This window comes from Carcharhinus amblyrhynchos, unplaced genomic scaffold, assembly GCF_965287045.1.
Source record: "Carcharhinus amblyrhynchos unplaced genomic scaffold, sCarAmb.v2.hapA scaffold_51, whole genome shotgun sequence".
Lineage (NCBI taxonomy): Eukaryota > Metazoa > Chordata > Chondrichthyes > Carcharhiniformes > Carcharhinidae > Carcharhinus > Carcharhinus amblyrhynchos.
Genome location: NW_027649792.1, coordinates 1,000,484 through 1,009,037, shown reverse-complemented (window position 1 = coordinate 1,009,037; position 8,554 = coordinate 1,000,484).

The following is an 8,554-nucleotide window of genomic DNA, read 5'->3' as shown; positions in this document are numbered from 1 at the left end:
AGCTGTGAAGCAGCAGTGCTAACCCACTGTGCTACCATGTCTGCCCTTTATTTGAGTATTTTCTTACCTGGTACATAGATTAGAAACTTTCCTGCCGAGAGAGCACTCACTGAGCTTCACTGTTCCAGTAGACCAAGGTGGGACAGCAGCAAATGCACTGGGTACTGTTCACTGAACCCTGGAGGTTTGAAAGCAATCCCTTGTAGTTGTGTTATGTGCCATTCTAGTGTGAGATTAAAGTTTCTCCCAGTGTTAGGCGAATGGTGGCCACAATGCTGTAGTCTCCTCTTCTGGGTACAGCTCTGTGTATCAATGAGATTCTGACCTGTTGAGGTATCCGGATCTCTCTCTGTCAATTATTAGTATTGCCCAGAGGAAAGGGTGAAACCAGCATTGTTTGGTACCAGCTCTGCTGCAGGGGTTAAGCTGTCTGAGAGATGACAGATTGCAATCTATCGGACTCCACTCCAGATTTTCTGTCATGTTAACCTCCTCATTCTCCTTATCTCCAAATCCCCCATATGACATGATAGGGTGGATTCTCGGAGGCTATTTCCCAGGGCTGAAATGGTCGCTACAAGAGGACACAGATTTAAGGTGCAGGGAAGCAAGTACAGAGGAGATGTTAGGGGTAAGTTTTTCACTCAGAGGGTGGTGAGTGAGTGGAATCGGCTGCCGTCGGTGGTGGTGGAGGTGAACTCACTGGGGCCTTTTAAAAGACTTCTGGATGAGGATATGGGATCTAATGGGATTGGGGGTTATAGATAGGTCTATGGCTTAGTAGGTATACAAGTGATTGGCACAACTAGTGGGCTGAAGGGCCTGTTTGTGCTGTAGTGTTCTATGTTCTATATCTATTTACCTGCAGCTGAGGGAGCGTCAATGTTGAGGACTCCCCGGAAAGTTCTCCCAAATGTATACCATTGTGTGACCACCATGGTGGGACAGTGGTTAAGCACTGCTGACTCACAGTGTCAGGAACCTGGGTTCAGTTCCAGATTGGGCCACTATCTGTGCAGAGTTTGGACCTTCTCCCCATGTCTGTGTGGGTTTCTGCCGGATTCTCCTTTTTCCCTCTCACATTCCAAAAGATGCACTGGATTAAAAAAAAGATTTAAATGATTCTGTGCATGTTTACATTTTTTTTTATTTTAACCCAACCTCAGTCTAAATGGTAACTTCTTCCCCTGAATCATGTCTAATTTTATTCTTTATTTCCCTTCCTGACAGTGAACATAATCACAATTGTGACCCTGACGAGCAGAAACTGTGGTCTGTCCAAATGTGTCACTCATTACCTGGTGGCCATGTCAGTGGGGGATCTGCTGGTCGTTATCCTCGACCTGATATTGAGACACATTCCCATTGTTTATCCGGAACAGTTTGATTTCCTGCTGTCACTCCCCGTGTATAACATCCACGCTGTCCTGCTTTACGCAGCCACTGATTGTTCTGTCTGGTTCACCGTCACTTTCACCTTTGATCGATTTGTGGCCATTTGCTGCCCCAAGCTGAAAAGTAAATATTGTAGTGAGAAAACGGCAGCTGTAGTTCTGGGAACGGTGACAGTGCTGAGCTGTTTAAAGAACGTTTTCTGGTATTTTATGTTATTAAATAGATATCGGTGGGTGAACGACCCTTGGTTTTGTGAATCCTCATGGAGTGTCGTGAAATCTCTAATCTGGGTGGCAATCGAGTTCCTCCACCATGTCCTAAACCCGGGTGTCCCATTTGTCGCGATCCTGCTGCTTAATGTTCTTACAATTAGACATATTTTGGTGAGCAGCAGAGCCCGCAGGAGACTCTGGGCTCACAACAATGGGGAAAAGGCCAGAGACCCAGAGATGGAGAGTCGAAGGAAATCCATCATTTTATTGTTTGTTATCTCAGCCAATTTCATCCTCTTGTGGTCAATAGTAATGCTTTACTCAATATGGATTCGGATGTATTATATGGGCTTTGTATTGGTATGGTTAGATTATAATGTTATGGAAATGGGCTTCATGCTGCAGCTCCTGAGTTGCTGTACAAACACTGTCATCTATGCCATTACACAGACTCACTTCAGACAGCAGCTGAAAAATGTGCTGAAATCTCCCCTTACTAGAATTCTTCAGTTCATTGCACCCTGATGAAAGAACACCTACGACAATCGCCAAGTAAGGGTGTTCCCTTCTTGTCGGGGAACTCTTTTGGCAGTCAAGGTCATCAGCCTCCGATCTTTGGATAAGCATTTTCCAAGGTGAACTTCAAGACATGCGACAATGCAGAATTTCCGAGCAGAAACTGATAGCAAAATTCCACGAGCATGAGTACAGCCTCAACCAGTGTCTTAAGTTCATGTCACACTGCATGTAACTCCCACAATTGGGCCTGGGCTTGCAAAATCCTTACTGTCCTGGTTTGTGACAATTGACACCTCTTTATCCTGTGGCTATCCCTCTCTTCACTCGCATTGTCGATACTGTATATGCTTGATGAGCTAAAAAGTGATGCATTCCAACCATTATCTTGTTTTTGGGTCTTTGGCTATCAAGGGCACATTGGTGAAACCGACCCATCCACTCACCTGATGAAGGGGAAGTGCTCAGAAAACTTGTGATTCCAAATGGATCTGTTGTATTTGAACCTGGTTTTGGGAGACTTCTTATTGTGCCGACCCCGGTCCAACACCGGCATCTCAACATCTTTGAGGCTTATATCATGGAGACAGGCTCTTTGGCCCAACATGTCCCTGTCACCCTTTTTTTGTTGAAGGAAAGGCAGAGGAAGAATACAATGGAAAAGGAGACAGAGAGATAGAGTCAGAAGCAGACAGAAGCAGAGATACAGAGCGGGTGTGAATGGCAGAAATTGAGATAGAACGAGCACAGTGGTCACAGCAAGAGCAAAAGATAGAATGGGGCAGAGAAAGGGATAGAGGCATTCAGATAAAGAAATAAAGTGTGACAGAGAGAGGGAGAGGGAAATGGAGACAGAGTGGGAGAAGGAGCTTGAGACTGAGCGGGGGTAGGAGAGAGAGAGAGGGGGCAAAAGGGGAGATCAAGGGAGTCCGAGTAAAAGGCAGAAAGACAGAAAGAGACTGAGATAGACATAGAGTGGGAGACAGAGAGAAATGCATAGAAAGACAGAGAAAGAAAGAAAATGATTTAATGAATTTAACAAGGTCCATGTGATGGACCTATTAAAATGAGCTTGTTGATTGGGGCAGTTAACTCTGTCAAATCCAGGAGCCCTACAGATGTGAAGAATGTGGAATGTCTGGGTTACTGGGACTCAGAATGTGTAGACTCAGGGTGTAGATGCGATTGACTGGTGGATTTATCACCAGACTATTAATCCAGAAACTCAGAGATTTATAAATAAATGAATTAATGATATTAATATTATTTATTAGTAAATGAACTTTGGAGACCCGGGTTCAAATGTTGTCATGGCAGATGATGGTACTTGAGTAAAGAAAATCTGGAATCCAGAATCCGCTGTTGACAATGAAACCATTGTCAATTTTCAGAGAAACCCATCCGGTTCACTCATGTCCCAGGGAAGGGAATCAGTCATCCTGATATCGTCTGGCTGAAATATGACTCCAGGGCCAAGGAAATGTGGTTGACTCTTAACCACCGCATGGCCCCTGTCCCCCAAGCCACTTTGTTCAAGGGCAACTAATGATGGGCAATGAATGCTGGCCAGCCAGTGATACCCATGTCCCAAGTATGAATAAAAAATAATTTGTACTGGGAAATTTTAATACTACAAATGGTAATCTATTTCTCACAGTTGGATAATTACCCAATCCCTTGGATCGAGGATTTACACACAACATTGTCAGGAAATTCTTGTTTCCAATTAGGGAATGGTTCATGTGTACTTACACTTACAGCTGGGTGAGGATTCCCAGAGATATTCAACATGTCATATCAAGGATGACCTTCACCGATGCACTAAATAGCAACTTGGGGAAACGTCAGCCTGCTCAAACTTCTAACGAATGATGGAGAACTATGAGGTCCACCTCAGGTTGCTATTTATCTGGATGGCATGCTCGTAACAGAAAAATGAAAGAAACACCGGAAAAACATTGCACAAGTTCTAAGCCAATTTTCCAAGCTAGAAGGAACCCAAAGAAGTCAAACGTGAATATTGCAGACCACAAAGTGACTTGTCTCTTCAGACTGCGGGCGAAGTTGGAAATGATCCATGTCCATCCAAATGCTAAGATCATTTCAGGGGTTGGTAGGCCACCATGGGAAGTTTATACCCAACCTCGCCTCCAACCTGGCTCCATTACACCAGCTACTAAAAAAAAGGATCAGCCTTAGGGGAGGGCATCCAGTCAATTCTTGGCTTTCGATGGAATGAAACAACAGCTTTACTCATCAAAAGCTGTAGGCTGTTATGATCCCAGGAAAGAACTACTGAGATGCATCGGTGTATGGAATTGGGTGTTATTGACCTCATGGTGGCTGGAAATGTATGGCCAATTCCAAATGTTTTCATGATCTTGGCTATCATGGAACACAAATACAAACATTGGGAAAAAATAATGTTGAAGTTAATTTATTAGTGGCACATTTGGCTAACATTAACACTGCAATGAAGTTAGTATGAAAATCCGCCGCGCCTGTTTGGGTACACTGAGAGAGAATTTAGCATGGACAATGCACCTAACCCAGCATGCCTGTGGGAGGAAACTGGAGCACCCGGAGGAAATCTATGCAGACGCGAGGAGAATTTGCAGACTCCACGCAGACAGTGACCCAAGATGGGAATCGAACCTGGGTCACAGGCGCTGGGGCAGATAAATGCCACAGCAATGAGGTTGACTCTCAACTGGCGAATAGGGATGGAGGTAAGTGCTGGTCAGCAGTGAGGCCCAATTCCCACAAATTCATGAAAAATCCTTTCCCATCATGACACATTCAAAACTGATTGAGATTTTTCACAGTGGAATATTATCTGTGAGGTTTCAAGAGAAATTTTCTTGAAGACGAAAATCAGCAAATGAAAAAAATTACATAATATCGACTCCACAGTCAGGTGTCAGAGAACACAACACTTTATTCCAACTGTTCACACAACACTCCAAATATTGGCCATTCTGGGAGGATCCCAACAGCTCAGCACACACTTGAGCTCACGTGGTCCATTCCCTTAAAGGAATGTCCGAACATATATAATACTCTCCCAGTAAATAACAGCAACTCCCACCCCCAACCACCATACAGTAACAGCATTTGAAACCATTTATGAACACTTTTACATGTTTCTCCATTTACTTCATACAGATGGGGCAGAATCCACAGCATATTTACAATATAATACAGCTCATAGTTCACTCCTCATGCTTACGTCCACCTTACCAGGGCTTAGGGGGGATGACAATCCCTTGGGGGTTGATACCTGGGGACTGCCATTCATCAGCACACTGGCCCAATAGACCAATATCCCATTTCAATCCCAGATAGCCTCTTTCACTATCCATATACAACCAATTTTGGTGTCATCCCCAAACTTCCTAATCATACCTCCGAACTTCCCATCCTAATCATTCGTATCAATAAGAAATTGTCAACATTGTTCCTTGAGGCACACCATTCGTTACAGGCCAACAGATTGGAAAACAATCCACTGCAACCACCCGCTGTCATCTGTCATCAAGCCAAATTGGTATCCCATTAGCTAGCTCACCCTGGATCCCGTGAAATTTAACCTTATGCAACAACTTGCCACATGGTTCCTTTTCAAAGGCCTTGCTAAAGTCCAACGTCAGCTGCACTGCCCTCATCTACTTGGTGTCCAGATCACCAACAACCTGTCCTGAACTCTCCACACTGACACTGTTTTTAAGAAATTCACCAATGCCTCGACTTCCTCAGGAGATTAAGGAAATCTATCATGATCGCTATGACTCTCGCCAACTTTTACAGATTCAAAATAAAAAGCATCCTTTCTGGTTGTATCACAACTTGGTATGGCTCCTGTGCTGTCCAAGACTGCAAGTGACTGCAAAAGGTGGTGAATGCATCCCAGTCCATCGCACAATCCAACCTCCCATCCGTTGATTCTGTGTATAGTTCCTGCTGCTTTGGAAAAACAGTCAGCATAATCAAGGACCGCAACTACATTGGACATTCTCTCTTCCAACTGCTTCCATCGGAAAAAAGATACAAAAGTCTGGGGCTATGTACCAACCGACTCAAGAACATCATCCAAAGATGTGCGGGTTAGGTTGATAGGCCATGCTAAGAAATGGTCCCTTAGTGTCCTGGGATGCGTAGGTTAGAGGGATGAGTGTGTATAATATGTAGGGATATGAGGGTAGGGACTGGGTGGAATTGTGTTCGGCTCGATGGGCCGAAGAGCCTCTTTCTGCACTGTAGTGTTCTATGATTCTATGATTCTATGATTCTATGATCGTGGATCCATGATGTTCTTGGGTTGGTTGGTACATGGCCCTACCATATATTATATTGATCTTTCTCTCCATCGTAGCTATGACTGGAACACTACATTCTGCACTTCCCAACCCTCATATAAAAACAAATTACTATGGATTCTGGAATCTGAAATCAATCGGCTTTGACAAAGGATCATCTGGACTTGAAATGTCAGCTCTTTTCTCTCTGCACAGATACTTTTGAATTCTGCACCCTGTCCTTTCCTTCTCTCTGAATGGCATGCCTAGGTGGGATTGTGTTCGGTGCAGACTCGATGGGCTGAAGGGCCTCTTTCTGCACTGCAGGGGTCTATGATCTATGAAAATGCCTAATCACAGAATCCTAACGGTGCATAAAGAACTAGTGACAGTGGAAATGTTCAAAGGCGACTTGAGATGTAAGATCTTTATGATGTGGAGATGCTGGCGTTGGACTGAGTAATCACAATAAGAAGTCTCTCAACACCACGTTAAAGTCCAACAGGTTTATTTGGTAGCACAAGCCACAAGCATTTGTAGCATTGCCCCTTCATCAGGTGAGTGGGAGTTCTGTTCAAAAACAGGGCACACATAGACACAAACTCAATTTACAAGGTAATAGTTGGAATGCGAGTCTTTACAGGTAACCAAGTCTTAAATGTACAGACAATGTGAGTGGAAAGGGAGCTAAGCACAGGTTAAAGAGTTGTACATTGCCTCCAGCCAGGACAGTTCATGAGATTTTACAAGACAAGGCAAGATAATGTGAAATGAACCTAAGGTCCCGATTGAGGTTGTCCTCGTGTGCGGAACTTGGCTATCAGTTTCTGCTCAGTGACTGCGTTGTCATGTGTTGTGAAGGCTGCCTTGGAGAATGTTTACCCAAGATCAGAGGCGGAATGCCCATGACTGCTGAAGTGTTTCCGAACAGGAAGAGAACATTCCTGCCTGGTGATTGTCGAGCGGTGTTCACTCATTCGTTGTCGTAGCTTGTGCATGGTCTCTCTAATGTACCATGCCTCAGGACATCCTTTCCTGCAGCGTATCAGGTAGACAACATTGGCCGAGTTGCAAAAGTATGTACTGTGTATCTGATGGATGGTGTTCTCACGTGAGATGATCCGGCACGTCTTGTAAAGGTTGATGTGGCAGGGTTGTGTTGTGTCATGGTCACTGTTCTACTGAAGGCTGGGTAGTTTGCTGTGGGCAATGGTCTGTTTGAAGTTGTGCTATTGTTTGAAGGCAAGAAGTAGGGGTGTGGGGACGGCCTTGGTGAGATGTTCATTGATAACATGTTGAAGGCTCTGGAGCAGATGTTGTATCTTCTCCACTCCGGGGAAGTAATGGATGAAGAAGAGTACCCTGTCTGCCGTGTCCCATGTTTGTCTTCTGAGGAGGTCGGAGGTCAACTCAACAGACTGATCAAGACCTTTGATCCGGACCTTTAAAGCATCCTCCTCGCTCTCGTCCCACGTACTCCCCGTGTTGGATATCTCTACTGCCTACTGAAGATACACAAGGCCAACACACCCGGCCTTCTCATCATATCGGGTAATGGGACCCTGTGTAAGAACCTCTCTGGCTACATTGCGGGCATCCTGAAACCCATTGTGCAAAGAACCCCCAGCTTTTGTCATGACACTACAAACTTCCAACAGAAACCTAGCATACATGGAGCAGTTGAACAAGGAGCAGTCCTCGTCACAATGGGTGTCTCGGTCCTGTAGACCAGCATCCCCCACAATGATGGCATTGCTGCAACTGCCTCAAAACTCGAACACAGAAAACTACCAATCTCCAGATCCAATTTTACAACTCAGCCGCTTCATCCTGGACCGCAACATCTTCATCTCCAACAACCAGTTCTTCATCCAAACATACAGAACAACCATGGGGACCAAATTCACACCTCAATATGCCAACATCTTAATGCACAGGTTCGAACAAAACCTCTTCACTGCACAGGAACTTCAATCGATGCTATACACTAGATACGTCGATGACATTTTCTTTCTTTGGGCTCATGGCGAACAATCACTGAAACAACTATATGACGACATCAACAAGTCCCATCCCACCATGGACGACTCTCTGGAATCGGTTGCATCCTTGGACACCCGCATCTCCATCAATGAT